The sequence below is a fragment of the Tursiops truncatus genome, chromosome 5, assembly GCF_011762595.2.
Source record: "Tursiops truncatus isolate mTurTru1 chromosome 5, mTurTru1.mat.Y, whole genome shotgun sequence".
Taxonomy (NCBI): domain Eukaryota; kingdom Metazoa; phylum Chordata; class Mammalia; order Artiodactyla; family Delphinidae; genus Tursiops; species Tursiops truncatus.
The window spans coordinates 9,142,210-9,157,409 of NC_047038.1; positions in this window are offsets into that span (position 1 = coordinate 9,142,210).

The following is a 15,200-nucleotide window of genomic DNA, read 5'->3' on the forward strand; positions in this document are numbered from 1 at the left end:
TGCAGACATACTGTGTGCTTAGAACGCATTCTTTTCATTTTATTTTTCCTCCAGTACCTGCACTCCAGTGTCTACTTGTAACCACTTTCAGCTTATGTTAATACAGAAAATGCTGCAGTGTTGCCTTAACAATGCAGGCTATTGGTGTAATATCCTCTCTCCACAATTCACTACACATGCCTGTGGAGAGGTTTCAAGCTTTCAGGCTCTAGCTCATGATTGTCTGTAATTGTCATTCAGGAAATTGATCTGTAATATCACCACCAATCCTAATGATGACAATAATAATCTATATGTGTTTGAGGATATCGAGCTAAACCACATCTTCCTTTGCTCTGTAGTCTGCTTCCCCTTGGTGTTACAGCAGTATTTGTCTTGGTACCTATTTCCTTTTACCAAACATCCCCATGATTATAGGTAATATTTACTTTGTTGGTGTTAGTAGTTAGAGTTAGCTGCTTTTGAAAGCTTTACAAAACAGCAATTTCTATATGTATTTGAATAATATCTCATCCTGCCTAAAGTTATTTTAGAATGCTACTCAATGAGAGAGCTTCCTGAATACAGTGGTGAAAAGCTCAGAAGCCTAAGTTGTATTTTGTACTACAGGATTTAGTGTTTTTAATGACAACAAGCAAAAATTTCCCCAAACTTCTCTTGGATGAAAGCATCTGAGAAGTTGAAATTGCTCAAGGAGCACTTTCTGCATGCTGGAATCGGATTTGGAGCTTCTAAAAGCTAAAGAAATCCTAAAATCTCTTCTGAAATTTTTATATCTTCTCTCTCAGATAAATTCGTTCCTAAGCTCTCAGTGATTTTTATTGCTTAGATGTGTTTTTACTTTCATAGATAAAAGTTGGAGTATTGTATGCATCTACATTAATTAACTCCAAGAATAGAAATTTGTAAAACTGTTGCATTCTGTATAAAATAGCTAATTGCCCATATTCATTGAGTAATTGTCCATATGAATTTTCTAGTGGCAGTTCTTTCCAAGATAACACGAAATCAATGTTCATTTATTAATCTGTAAAATAGACTATAGCTTAATGGTAAAAAAAAAAAAAAAAACGAAGAAAGGACTTAAATGATGAATTTTCGTGCTGCAGCTAGGATAATTTGATACACATGTACACACAAACACATACACGTATTAGGCTGAATAATGGCCCCAAAAGTCCATGTCCTAATCTCCATAACCTGTGAACACATATTAGCTTACATGGCGAAAGGATTTTGCATATATAACTAAATTAAGGATTTTGATTATCCTGGATTATTTGGATGGGCACATTGTAATCAAGAGTCTTTATAAAGGGAGCCGTGAGTGTCAGAGAAGGAGGTATGATGATGGAAGCAGAGTCAGAGAGAGTTTGAAGATGCTATGCTGCTGGCTTCAAATATGGTAGAGGGAGCACATGGCAAGGAATTTAGGCAACCTCTAGAAGCTAGAAGTATTAATACAAGGAAATGGATTCTCTCCTAGAGCCTTGAGAGTGATTGCATCCTTGCAGAGGCGTCTTAGTGGCCTCTGCAGAGGCCACTGGAGATGCCTGCAGAGGCATCTTAGTGGCTAAGATGCCTTAAAGATAATAAATTTGTGGGGTTTTTGTTTTTGTTTTTGTTTTGTTTTGTTTGCAGTACGCGGGCCTCTCACTGTTGTGGCCTCTCCCGTTGCGGAGCACAGGCTCCGGACGCGCAGGCTCAGCGGCCATGGCTCACGGGCCCAGCTGCTCCGCGGCATGTGGGATCTTCCCGGACCGGGGCACGAACTCGTGTCCCCTGCATCGGCAGGCGGACTCTAAACCACTGTGCCACCAGGGAAGCCGCCCAATACTGCATTTTTAAGGAGATCTTCCCTGACCATATTATTAAAAGTAGAAACCAACCTTTTCCCCTTCCAGCATTTTCTTTATTTGTTCTTCTCCTTAGCATTTATTATCTTCTAATATGTAATTTACTAATATATTATGTCTGCCTTTACTAGAATTTAAGCTCCATGGAGGTAGGAAATTTGATCCATTTTGTTCATTGACATATTTTCAATAACTAGGATATTAGTTGAATGAATGAGTACACAATGGATGATTTTGTGACTCTCTTAATTATATTTTTCTTGCATTGCTTGAATACTATTGGTCTGAATACTTAAGTCTTTCTTCAGGTCATAGAAACTTTCTTCTATTATTTCACTGTTTTTTATTTTTATTTTTAAAATACATCTAGAGACTTCAAAGTGACTTCCATCTGAAATACTTTTTTTCATATAGTTGGTATGAATTTTTTCTCTTTTCTGTAAATAGTTCAGTATTAGGATTTGGAATGCAATCTAAGATTTTTGGATTTTATTCTGAGACTTCATTTCAATCAAAGAAAGAGAAATGATGTTTACATTTACTGGATTATACTTTGTTGATCCAGGTACCCATTAACCTGCAGATGATCAAAGAATGAGTCAGAGCTGAAGTCAGTCAGTACCTGATTTTAACATCTTTGTTATTTGTTTGTATGAATCCAACCAATAAAGTGAAACAGTGGTCCAATTCTTCTCCTGGCTCACTTTTCCAAGCTCAGAATGAGTATAGCAATGTTCCAGTTCTATTCTTGTGTAGCTGTCCAAGTGAACTATAAACTTGGAGTAAATTTTCCGTGGCTTCGCCCCTCTGTGTAGTTTTTGGGGTCTCAAGAGGTTCTTAAAGTTCATACTAGAGTCCATGTGTGCTCTAAAAGTACTTTATGACCTGTTTACTTGGTTTCTAAAGAGGCTTTTTCTCATATTTTGGACCAATCTTTGTCTCAAATACAGCTTTTGGTATTGAGTTTTCAGTATAATTTTGTTAAATGGTAAATATCTCAAATTTTGTAGCATATGGTTTTTCAACATTTCCTGGTTAGTATGGAAATTTTTCCTGTTTATTTTTGAGACTCTCATCATAATTACAATAGGCATCCTGTAGCTGTGTGTGCTCATGTCAGAGCTAATGAGAAGCAAATGGGAATTTCATTTAATCAAGTATGCAAGTGTATGAAATTTTCTAGTTTGGCTTAAGTGCTTTAAAGACACAATCCCAGCCTGCAAAATTATATCAAACTATAGATATGTCTACACAAAATGGTCTTGAGAATAGTTAGTTTTTGTGGAATTAACTCTATAATAGATCTTCAGACTTGTTTTTATTGACTTGTAAAAACCATGCTATTTTCTCTCTTTTTTCTTTTTCAATCCAGTTGTACTTAACCACTTTCCCCATTTCTTAAAATATTTTAAATTTCTCCCATAATTCTTAAAAATGACCACCTAATAGTTGCTATATTTACTTTCATTTGTAAACATAAGATCTATATATTTATATAGGTTTTCCCAAGTTTGTAAAATATGATTTTCTAAATTCTGACTCTGACTAGTATTTCCTTCGATCTCTATTAGAGACTCAATCATAACAATTTTTTCACCAGAAATATTAAATGTTGAACCAGACAACTGAGTGTAAGTCCATATGTTATCTACGTGATTTGATACAAGTCACTTAATCTCTGAACTTCAGTTTTCTTATGTATAAGATGTTCGGATTCAACTAGATAATATCAAAGCTTCATTCAAACACTAAAAACTCTCACCCACCAATTATTTTCTTGTTGGATGGAATTAAGTTAAAAATAAAAGCCATTTTACACTGTGACTCATGGGAATGTAAGGTTTTTTTTACAAATTAATCTTGACAACATTAATGCAAATGAGAAGGAAAAGAAAGAGAGGTTTTTAGGTGAGTGTGGATTTTTTAAATAAGACTTATAGAAGGGGAGATTCAGAAACACAGAGAAATAAAAAAAAAAAAAATCCAAGGTTTTATATGAGCTCCAGAGAATAATGGTAAGAAGGAGACATAGAATTGACTGGGGTTTGCAACAAATGCCAACAAAAACAGAGTTGTTTTGTTGTGTTGGTTTCCTTTTATTTGATGATTGGAGAAAGAAGGTTCTCTGCCTAGATATTGTTTTGTTACGAGATGACTGACAGAGCAGAGTTTTAGGGTCTTTCATCTCCATTAAGAAAATTGATCTTCAAGCTGGAGACTTAAGTCTTAAAGGAAATTAAACTTCAAAATATTCAGCTACACACACACGTGTGCCCACACACATGCATACAGAGCTGAAACAACTGTAAGAAAAATCAAGTGCTGTAATACATTGGCTGCCACTATGCCCTAATAAACTTCCAATCTTGCTGCTGAGATAAAAACAACAAAAATAAACAAGACAAAGCAAAAAGCTTCCACCTGCTAATTCAGCCTTTAGAGCAAGCTCTGAAATTAGTCCATTTACTAGGCTTTTATTTGCCCTAGGCTACCAGCTTGGTGGTTCGATAGAAAGGCAGCCTTATGATTGATTTCATTCTGATCTTGAATCTTGATTCTCAAAATCATGTGTTGTGAATAGGCTGCTATGCTAGAATGGTCTGTCAAGTCAAGCACCTACTTGATGTGAATAAAAGCCATGAAACAAAAAATCATATATGCTTGCCTTAAAAAACAAAACTAAACTATCTCACCTCTAGAAACTACTGCTCTTTCCTCACTGTTAATTTGTAAGAAAGGAGTAGATAAAAAAGAATATCAAAATAATATTTGGGGAGACATTTGGCATCCTTGAAGTATCTTTCTGGAGTGGGGAATGACTATTGTATAGTTACATTGCGACTTTAAGTAAAGTGTTTTGCCCAGCTTAAACCTGGGTTCATTAATACTAGTCACATGCACCCCCTTTAATGCTTATTTATTAGTTTCTGTTCTCAGTGACATATTTAAATAAATATTGGAGAACCCCAGTTAGATTTTTCTCTATTCATGCCAAATATTCTCAATCATTAATAGTAAAACACAGACAAATTCTTTTCCAGTCATTCTCAATCGATATTACTAGCATCCATCTACCTGTGGACTTTTGGAAAAATATATAGGTCACTATTTCTTTTTTATTTCTTTCCCCCCTTTTTTTTTCTTTTTGTGTATTTAGTGACATTTATTGGATGGGATTCAGGGAAGCTAAATATTTTATTAAATGTACAAAAAATATAAGGAAAAATTGCCTTCTCAATTTTAATTTCCCAATTTCTCTTAATTTCCTTAATTCAGATGGAAGCCCCATAAGACTAAAATCCACCTAAAGCATATTAAGTGTTGAATTATATGCTGAATTAAAATGAAAAAATATGGTACCCTAAGTAACATCTTCCCAAAGTTTTGAAATTTAGAAACTTAGTGGATACCTAAGGGAACATGAAATATAGGCATGACTGTATTTTGATACAGAAATTGTGAAATGCGCTCAGGTTCTTTTTAAACTGCCTTTTCAGAGATGTTATAATGTGTTCAAAAGCTCTTGAATCTGACTAGGTTGGGCAAATCTTTTGTTCTTAGATACTTTTTCTTTAAAGAACTTAAAAGCTAGAAAAAGTTTCAGTCATGCCCTCTAAATTGAGGGGTTGGACCTACAGGATCTAAAGTCTCTGCTGACTAAGATCCTCTGCTCTTAACATAGCAGTGGTCAGTAGTGGACTTATGAAAGATGGAGGGGCTTCCCTGGTGGCGCAGTGGTTGAGAGTCCACCTGCCAATGCAGGGGACACAGGTTCGTGCCCCGGTCCGGGAGGATCCTACGTGCCGCGGAGCAGCTAGGCCCGTGAGCCATGGCCGCTGAGCCTGCGCGTCCGGAGCCTGTGCTCTGCAATGGGAGAGGCCACGGCAGTGAGAGGCCCGCGTACCGAAAAAAAAATAAATAAAAGATGGGAGAGGAGGATGATAAATGTACTTCTAAGGAAGGAAGAGGAAAGCTTAGGGAAATGTAAAAAGGCATAAAGAGTATTTTATCCTTTGTTTGGTATTAAGGCCCTAATGGCGTTTTGCTTGACTTCCTTTGTAACTATTTATATTATAATTAGATTGTGTTCACTGAGAACAATGTCTCTGAATGTTAGTATTTTCTTCCCTATGGTCAGGGCATTTAATAAATGTTGGTCAAAATAAACCGAGCTCTGTTTATAGGGTTAATTCTGTAAGTTTTTACTTTGAGAAGAAGATCTTTAGAAAAATTTCTTAAAATACCATTAACCACTTGGCATTATTTCTTCACAAAGAGAATATCTTTCTAGTGTATTAACAAGTTTTATTTTTCAGTTGAAATGGCATACCTTTTTCTCAGAAATGTTTTTTAAAAAGTTGAACCCATAGTAGAGATATTATATATATTCTTTACCAACAGCTACTTTCACTTCCAGGTACTCTAGTGTTATAGCTTCAATGCTCATTCAAAAAAATTCTTCTGGCAATGTATGAGTTAGAGAAAAAACTGAAGATTACCTAGTGTGGTGGACAAAATGATCCCCCCAAAATGTCCATGCCTTAATTCATGTAACCTGTGAATATATTACATTACATGGCAAAAGGGACTTTGTAGATGTAATTTAGGTTACAGACCTTAAAATAGGGAGAGTAGCTTGAATTATCCAGGTGGCTCCAAGCTAATTACATGGGCCTTTAAAATCAGAGAACTTTCTCTAGCTGAAGGGAATCTCCTTGAAAAAGATAAGACCTGCCTTTGTTGGTTCTGAGATGTGGGGTCCTGTTTGCAAGTACCAGAGAGAGGCCTCTAGGAATTGAGTGAGACCCCAGTTGACAGCCAAGAAGAAAATGGTGATCACTATTCTATAACCGACCGGATTCAGCCAGCAACCTGAATGAGCTTGGGCATGGGAAGGGATACATTTTAAAATCAGACTGTATTCACCTTCATCTTCTTTAAGTATAATTAATGGACTCTTCCTGATATCCTCCAAAATGCCTGCAGATAGTAGGTGTTAACTACATATTGCTGAATAGAACCAAATGATTGTGTCTTCCACTGAAATAACACCGATTATAATATCTGACATTTGATATATAGTAGAAATGTTATATTAGCATCCTCCTTCTATGTAAATATCCCAAGTGCAATTAATGCCACTCATTGGTATACTGGTGCTGTTTTTATAGGAATGTAGTTCCAGAAACTCATTGCTCAGTTTGCCCTTTAATGTCAGGTAAATCACAGTATTACTGAGAAAATAGCTTAGATCAAAGTAAGCCAAAACAGTCAAGTCAATTAATTCATGAACTTCAATAGCCAGTGAGTGGTGAGTCTCTAATTTATTTTAAAATGTGACAGTTGAAGCAAAAGGACGCTGGTTTAGAAAGTTGTACGTGTGAAGCATTAGCTGAAAGAAGAACAGATTTTGACTGAAGCACCAATTTTGGAATACTTTAAAACTCCATTCAGCAGTATTAGAAAGATAAATGAACAAAGAAAAATAAATGAAAGGGAAATATAAATTAGGAAAATATCTGATAAAGTAAAAGAATTAAACTTCACTGTTGTAATATTTTCAGATTCTCTTTTAAGTGTATTAGAGTAGACAAGAAGTTGTATTATTCATCAAAAGTGAAAGGGATTGAATTAAAATTAATAAGCCATAATGCTTCATATTGGGTTCACGCTTTAGAAGTTTAATGCAATAGCAGTTGAATGGACATTTTCTATAAATAAAGGAAGAAAGTTATTATTCAAGCCCATATGTTAAGGGCTGCTTCAATGCTACCAATTCTCAACTCTTTATTAAATAAAGAAAGTTTAAGACAAAGTTTATGTTACCTTACTAACTTCTCATGTAACAGTAATGTGATCTACTCATCTGAAATACAAATGCAAATACTGCGTGGTTGTATTTAGAAGTTGAATCTTTAAAATAAGGATACATAGTCATACATTAATGTTTTCATCTAAAAATAAACTGTCTAATATCAAAATACCTTTAGTATTTATAGTGATAAGTATCCCCAGTGTTTTATTGCAGGTAAATTATCAAAATATTGAATCTACAGGATCAGATGGGGGAAGGGAAGGTTTTATGTAACTTAATATTTTGGTCCATGTTAGTGGAATAAGAGACTTTCAGGATATGTTGTTTACATATGACTGATAATGAGAAGAAGGAAAGGAAGGGTAACATGGTCAAAAGTTCTCAGCAGGTCAGTATAAAGAGATCTTGGTAAAGTTCTAGACTGAGAATTCTGTGATTGGCAATGTTAAAAACACATTAGAAAAGTGTGTCAGGGCTGGTTAATATAGGGAAGCATGACAACTTCCCTGAGTCTGTTTCCTTATTTCTAAAATGATGGTAGTAGAACTGTCTTCCATGAGGTTTCTGTGACGATCCAAAGACATAATATGTACAGTCCTAGTACATAATAAGCACACAATAAAGGTTAGTTTTATTACTGTTATTATCATTATTGTTGTTGTCATTATCAAAATGTCATGCAAGAGATTTGGATTTGACAAAAATTCTCCCCAGAATGAAGATGTTTATTCTGGTATCATCTCAAATGGAGTAGAAATCTGCAAAGTAGGAGCACACCATGATATCAACAATTAATGTAACAAAGAGGCAAAGAAAATGTAGAGTTTCATATTTAACCTAACTATTCATGTTTTCTACACCCTTCCCAATTTTCTCTACAAATTTCAGGAAGGACTTTTGGTTGTAGGTGCTGGACGACTCAAGAGAAAAAAGATAGTATGAGGATATTAAACAAGATATTTGTGAAGATGACACACAATGGCATTTGATTCATATAATTCCTTTTTAAATACCCCTACCATGTCTGTTTTTCCTCTAAAGTATGGAACAGAATGCTTTTCATGTCATTGGAATTCATGATTGAATGGAATTGAATATATGCAGCCAGCAAAAGCAAAACCATTTGAGTAGTTAATCTAACTCTTGTATCCTTCCAGGTTCAAGTCTTAAAATTAAAAAAATTCAGTATTCTTAAATGTCTCCTTGGTTTCACAAATATAACAAGTACCTACATGGATCTTGGATAGAGGCAATGGTGGTGTTTCAGGAAAGCTTCATATATTAAATGATTTAAAAATTTTTTAAGCTTTTAGAAAACTGTTTAAACAGTCTGCATACAATTTACTGAGGGAAGGCATTAAGTTGAACTTGGAGCATCCTTAATTTAAACTTGAAAATCAGCTCTCCAGTTCTGTATCTTTTCTTCTTTTGCCTAAAGGAAAAACTGACTTTTAGAAACAAGCTGGGACAGAGATTATTCCCATGTACGTTTGTGTGTTACCGGTAAATCTCCCTTTTGATGGCCCTTTTAATAGGAAAGTCTCCTTTAAGTCTAATTGTTCACATCCGGAATCAAGGGGCTTTTACCTCTCTTCAGATGTTAATATAACTTGCAGTTATTTAACAATAGCTTCAAGGCTCTTAGCCTTTTCCTTTCCTCTATTTTATTGGCCAATTCAATAGTGACTTTTTTCCAGAACATAAATTGGTTTTAAACTGGTTATACAAGGAATTCTTTACTTTCTCCCCCTCACTCCCACTCTCCTTCCCCTCTTTCCTCTTCCACAAGGTTATTTCTGAGTTTCTTTCTATTTCTTCTATTTTTTGTCTTCTATGTAATTTCAATAAATGTGAAGATAGTGAACTGAATCATTCTTCCATAATACATAATAAAACAGACACACACACACAAACACACACCAATAAAGGTAAAAACAAAAACAAAACAAAATAAAACAGAAAGCATAAAATCTATAATTACAAATACAGAAAGAGGGACATCTTTATACCATATACTTTGAAAAGTTGTAACAGTGTAAGACACAGAGGTCCTCCTTCCTGTTCATGCCTACACACACACACACACATACACACACACAAATAGACACACACATGCATGATAAGGAAGAATAAACCAAATCTTGAGTGTTATCATTAATAACTCAAAATTTTATAAAAGTGATATGAGGGGGTTATAAAGTAGAGCAACAACAACAACAACAACAAGAAACAGTAAAATCTCTTGGGATGTGAAGTTTCACATTACAGGTCATAAAGTCTACAACCTTATTGGACCTTTAAAGGGCAAGTAGTTTCTGACCTTGCCATTTTCCCAGGAGCAGTACTCATTACGGGAAAAAAGTCAAATCCCTCAAGAAATAGGGATAATTATGATTAAGTGGAGCGGACCCTGGGTCAGAGCATTGAACAGTATATCCTGAAATCAACCAAGCTTAAAACCGCTTCCACCCATGTCTCAAAAGAAGTGTAATATAGTCTCAGTATATATAAGCTTTCTCCCACCTGCTCCTCTGATGTATGGACAAATGAACTTTAATCAAAAGTTGTCCTAAAACTGTAGCTTGAGAAGATAAACCATAGGAAAGATTTTCCTGGAGAATTAGCTCACTCTATATCGGGATTTTAAAACTCTTGTGCTTCAGTTTCTTCATTTTAAAATGGAATAACCTTTATTTCATTGTATTGTTGTGAAAAGTACCCATCAGAATACTTAAGGCTGAGTGATACTTGGTAACTGGTAATTCCACTTTGTGGTAGAGGACGTTTGCTTTTTATCTCAACTTTTGATGTAGTATCTTCAAGATCGAAAAGCTACATGAATGTCACATGTCAGAAAGGAAAAATAGATTGATTAGACCCAATATCCAATATAAAAAATAATGTTCAGCTAATATTTCCTTTGATATTTATTTTCAGTGAAGGTATTTTTTGCATTAAATCAAGGTTCAATAAATAGATTTTGGATATTTATTTTTCAATTCTATCTCTATGATTGTGTGCAGTTTATGAATTTAACACTTCTAATGTGGTAGGTAGTTACAGTTGAGTAAAACTAAGATTCAGTTGCGTCCTAGTTTGTTAGGTAAGTTATCACAATAAGCAGCTCTAGATATCCATATAATAGGCTTGAGAAGTGACCTTTTAGAGGATTGTATATTCTGGCAAACAGGGCAAATACAGAGAACTAGAGAGGCATTGTGATGTTGCTTTCCAAATCTGTGTGTGTGTGTGTGTGTGTCTGTGTGTGTGTGTGTGTGTGTGTCTGTGTGTCTGTGTGTGTGTCTGTGTATATATGTAAATATATATGCATATATATTTGCTGCCAAAATCATATATATTTCTCTATACCTATGTCTATATCTATATATATCTATATGTATTCCTTTAGAAAAAGCGTCTTAAGGGCAGAGCTAAAGACTGGTTCCACTATTTCCCATGGAGGAGTTAGTCCCCTGTAGCTATATAAGCTCTGTTCTCAGATGGCCTCATGGATAAAGAGACATCAGTCAGGTAGACTTAAGCAAAATAATGTATAGGGACTATTCATGCACAGTCAAAACTTGGAACCCCTAGAAATAAAGAGACTTGAGAGAAAAAAATCTACAAATCTCTGTTATGTATGTGTGTACAAACATCTAGGAAAATTTTAGTTATTTCTTTTTAGTATGACTTGGACATTTTCCTGTCAATCCTTTAAAACAACAATAGGAATGCTTGCGACTCTGTATACCTTCATTTTGAGAAGATAAGTGACACTTTTTTAAGAAATATGGTCAATCTTCCTCTACAAGTTTGCTTTAATGTATATTCACTGGGCAACTCCTCATTAGTGAACCTCCAATGGTTGTGTTTGATTGTTTTGCTTTGTTTTCTGTCTCAGCTTGTATGTTGCATGATCTTTGATAGCCCAAGTTGAGTAGTACTGTTCAAGTACCCACAGTTAATGAATTTTTTAAATAGAAGATTAATTAAATGCTTAATATCTACTAGAAACTGTGCTAGACAGTGGGGATTTAATAATAAAGAAGGCTGACACTATTCCTTTGCTTCATTCTTTGGTTGGGAAGAAAGACACTGTAATAATTTCAAATATGATGAATTTTACAAATACGGATGTGCTTCGTTCCATAGGGACACTTAAAAGGAGAAATTAAACTAGCCTGGAGTTTCAGGGAAATCCTTCTTGTATAAGTGAAAATAAGGAAAGACCTTTAAATTGGAAAAGAGTAAGCTAGATAAAAAGTGGTATTCTAAGAGAAAGGAAGAAGTGTGTGATAGCTGCTGGCAAGAGGAGAAGGCATATTCAAGGCACTAGAAACCAGTAAAGTTAGAACACACAGGCAAGTAGGAGATATAGGAAGATGAAGCTAATGAAGAAGGCATGGGATAAACCGTGGAGGGGCTTTTAAGACAAAAGAGCCTTAGATTTTATCATAACTTCAGTAGAAAGCCATTGAAGACGTTTAAGCAAGGGGGTGAATCACATACATTGGCTTTTTTGAAGAAGAACTAACAGATATGAATTAAGTAATTTCAATTCAGTGATGCCATTGTACTTAAACCAGTAACTGTGATCAATTTTAATATTTGAAACTTCATTGATTATGTAGTAGGTACAAAGGAACTTCAGTGTGCTAACTAATGGAATCTCATTATGTAACAAAAAAATATAGCTATCTCCAGGAATTTTTCAGATTTTAAAACACTCTCATTTTGGATATTCAGTAAATTTTAAATATTATCTCTTGCCTCTGTCACACTGAACTCTTTTTCATGAGACAGTTTATTTATTGTTAGCTTCAATAAGCTACCAAAAGGGCAAAGATGGGGAGTATGGTCAGACCTACTTTCTTTCTTGATTCTCATCTCCACTTTTTTTTCGCATGTACCTGGTGTCTGCAGAAGCAGGGAATTGAGGGGAAATGACAGAGAAAATATTCGCCTAGATAAGAAAAACACACATTGATTGCAAATTTTGGGGCCCCTTCCTTGTTGGGGATAGGTATATTCTTCTTCAAACTGCCTTGCCATTGGCTTTCAGAGTGCTGTTGGTATCCAAAGGCTTTCTCCCATGTGGTGCATTTGTTGTTTTTTAGGCTGTCTCCCAATACTGCCCCACCCCCACCACAGAGTTCTCTAATTTTGTTGTGCCTATCAAGGTGGAGATGCTTTTTTGACCCCCTTCTCATAACTTTTCTTCTATTTCATACCTACCTGCTGCAGGTGCACAGCGCTTATTCACCCCCTCTGCCCCTCAGAAATACGCATGTACCCTTGCCACACCAAGAAGTAGGAATCATAGCTGCTGTATTCTCAGCGTTACTGTGTCTCTTCTTCTTTTACATGCTCATATTGTAAGACACCCATCAGCAGTGTGAAGGCTTATCAAAATTCAGTGGAGTTTTCTCAACTTAGGAGTCAAAGAGAATGGAGAGGTTTGATTCAAGCCTTTGATTTGACCCACCCTTTATAGGAAAGGAGGAAGAAAAGTATTAATGCTTCATAAAATATTCTTCTCAAGATGACAATTTCCTTCTCTTCCTTCCTGCAAAAGCCAAAAAATCGGTTTAGTAGGAAAGTTGATATGGATTATATGGGTCTGGCACCAGAAATAGGACCATAAGGAGCATGGTGTCTTTCTTTGCAACTATGAGTTATTTTTACTATGTAGCTAGACCTCCTGCATGTTCTCTGACAGGAATAGTAGCAGGAGTGTCTCAGTCATATTCCCACACATATCCTTCTGCCTAGAGTGAGAAGAATGGGTGAAAAGGTGGAAAGAGAAAATGCAATGAAAACAGTAGGGAGACTATGGCAATAATCCAGGAGCAAAACATGGGTGGCTTCAAAGAGAATCAAATATTGAAATTAGAAGTAGAACGATTCAATAATAGAGAGAGAGGGAGAGAGAGAGAGAATGGTGATTTATTTCATCTAACAACGAGAGAGAAGGACTGAAACTCTCAAAGAGTATCGTGTGATAAACTGGGTGAGTGAATGAACAGATGCTTAGATTGTGAAATATTTAAAAATGTGAAGTCATCACAACTTGAGGTTTGATTGGAAGTAGATGTTAAGAGAAAGAAATATGGACGTGGTAAATATGAACTACCCTTTAAGAAGTTTACATGAGGAGGGTTGGAATTTTATGATGAATGAGGTATGAGTGTAGATTTGGAGTGACTTGAGAAGAGAGTGGAGAGAGAATTAGTCTGTGATAAGAAGAGCGAGACAGTAAGGAATAGTCAATGATCAGTTTATGGGAATAGGTGACAAGATAGGTCTTGAACAGGTTTTGGTCTTAATACCAATACCAGCTTAATACAAAATAGTTGATAATAGGTATGTATTTCGATAAATTTGTAAGCCTAGAGATGCAAAAGAAGAAAGCATGAATATGAAGGTTCTAATCTTGACCTATTTATCACTATACAGTAGGAAGCAATAACTTAGCAGCAGTTACTTGTCTTATAGATCAGTAGTAAACATGTGTTTGTTCACTTCTTTATTTATTGGACAGTGTTTGTGGCAATGTAATATGTTAGAGATTGTGTCAGGAAGAAGGATAAACTTAACAGGACAGAACAGGCCTTTGGTATCAAGCAAGCCAAAATCCACTGTAGTATTTGCAAAGACATGCTCTGTGAGCAGCTATAGTCTAGCATTTAGGAACACAGGGCTTGGAATAGAACACCTGGCTTTGAACCCTAGGTTTACTACCTATAAAATTTGTTGCCTTGAGAATTTACATACTTTCTCTCTCTGCCTTAGGGTTTTTTTTTTAATCTAAAAAAAGTGTCTTTTAAAATGTTTAAAACTGAGTTTTAATGATTAATTGACATTACTCACATTAAGAAGACCCCTTTTTAGACTACAAAGCTACAGTAATCAACACAGTATGGTACTGGCACAAAAACAGAAATATAGATCCATGGAACAGGATAGAAAGTCCAGAGATAAACCCACACACATATGGTCACCTTATCTTTGATAAAGAAGGCAAGAATATACAATGGAGAAAAGACAGCCTCTTCAATAAGTGGTGCTGGGAAAACTGGACAGCTAATGAATAAAAGAATGAAATTAGAACACTCCCTAACACCATACACAAAAATAAACTCAAAATGGATTAAAGACCTAAATGTAAGGCCAGACACTATAAAACTCGTAGAAAACATAGGCAGAGCCCTCTATGGCATAAATCACAGCAAGGTCCTTTTTGACCCACCTTCTAGAGAAATGGAAATAAAAGCAAAAATAAACAAATGGTACTTAATGAAACTTAAAAGCTTTTGTACAGCAAAGGAAACCATAAACAAGACAAAAAGACAGCCCTCAGAATGGGAGACAATATTTGCAAATGCAAAAACAGGCAAAGGATTAATCTCCAAAATTTATAAGCAGCTCATGCAGCTCAATATCAAAAAACAAACAACCCAATCCAAAAATGGGCAGAAGACCTAAACAGACATTTCTCCAACGAAGATATACAGATTGACAACAAACAC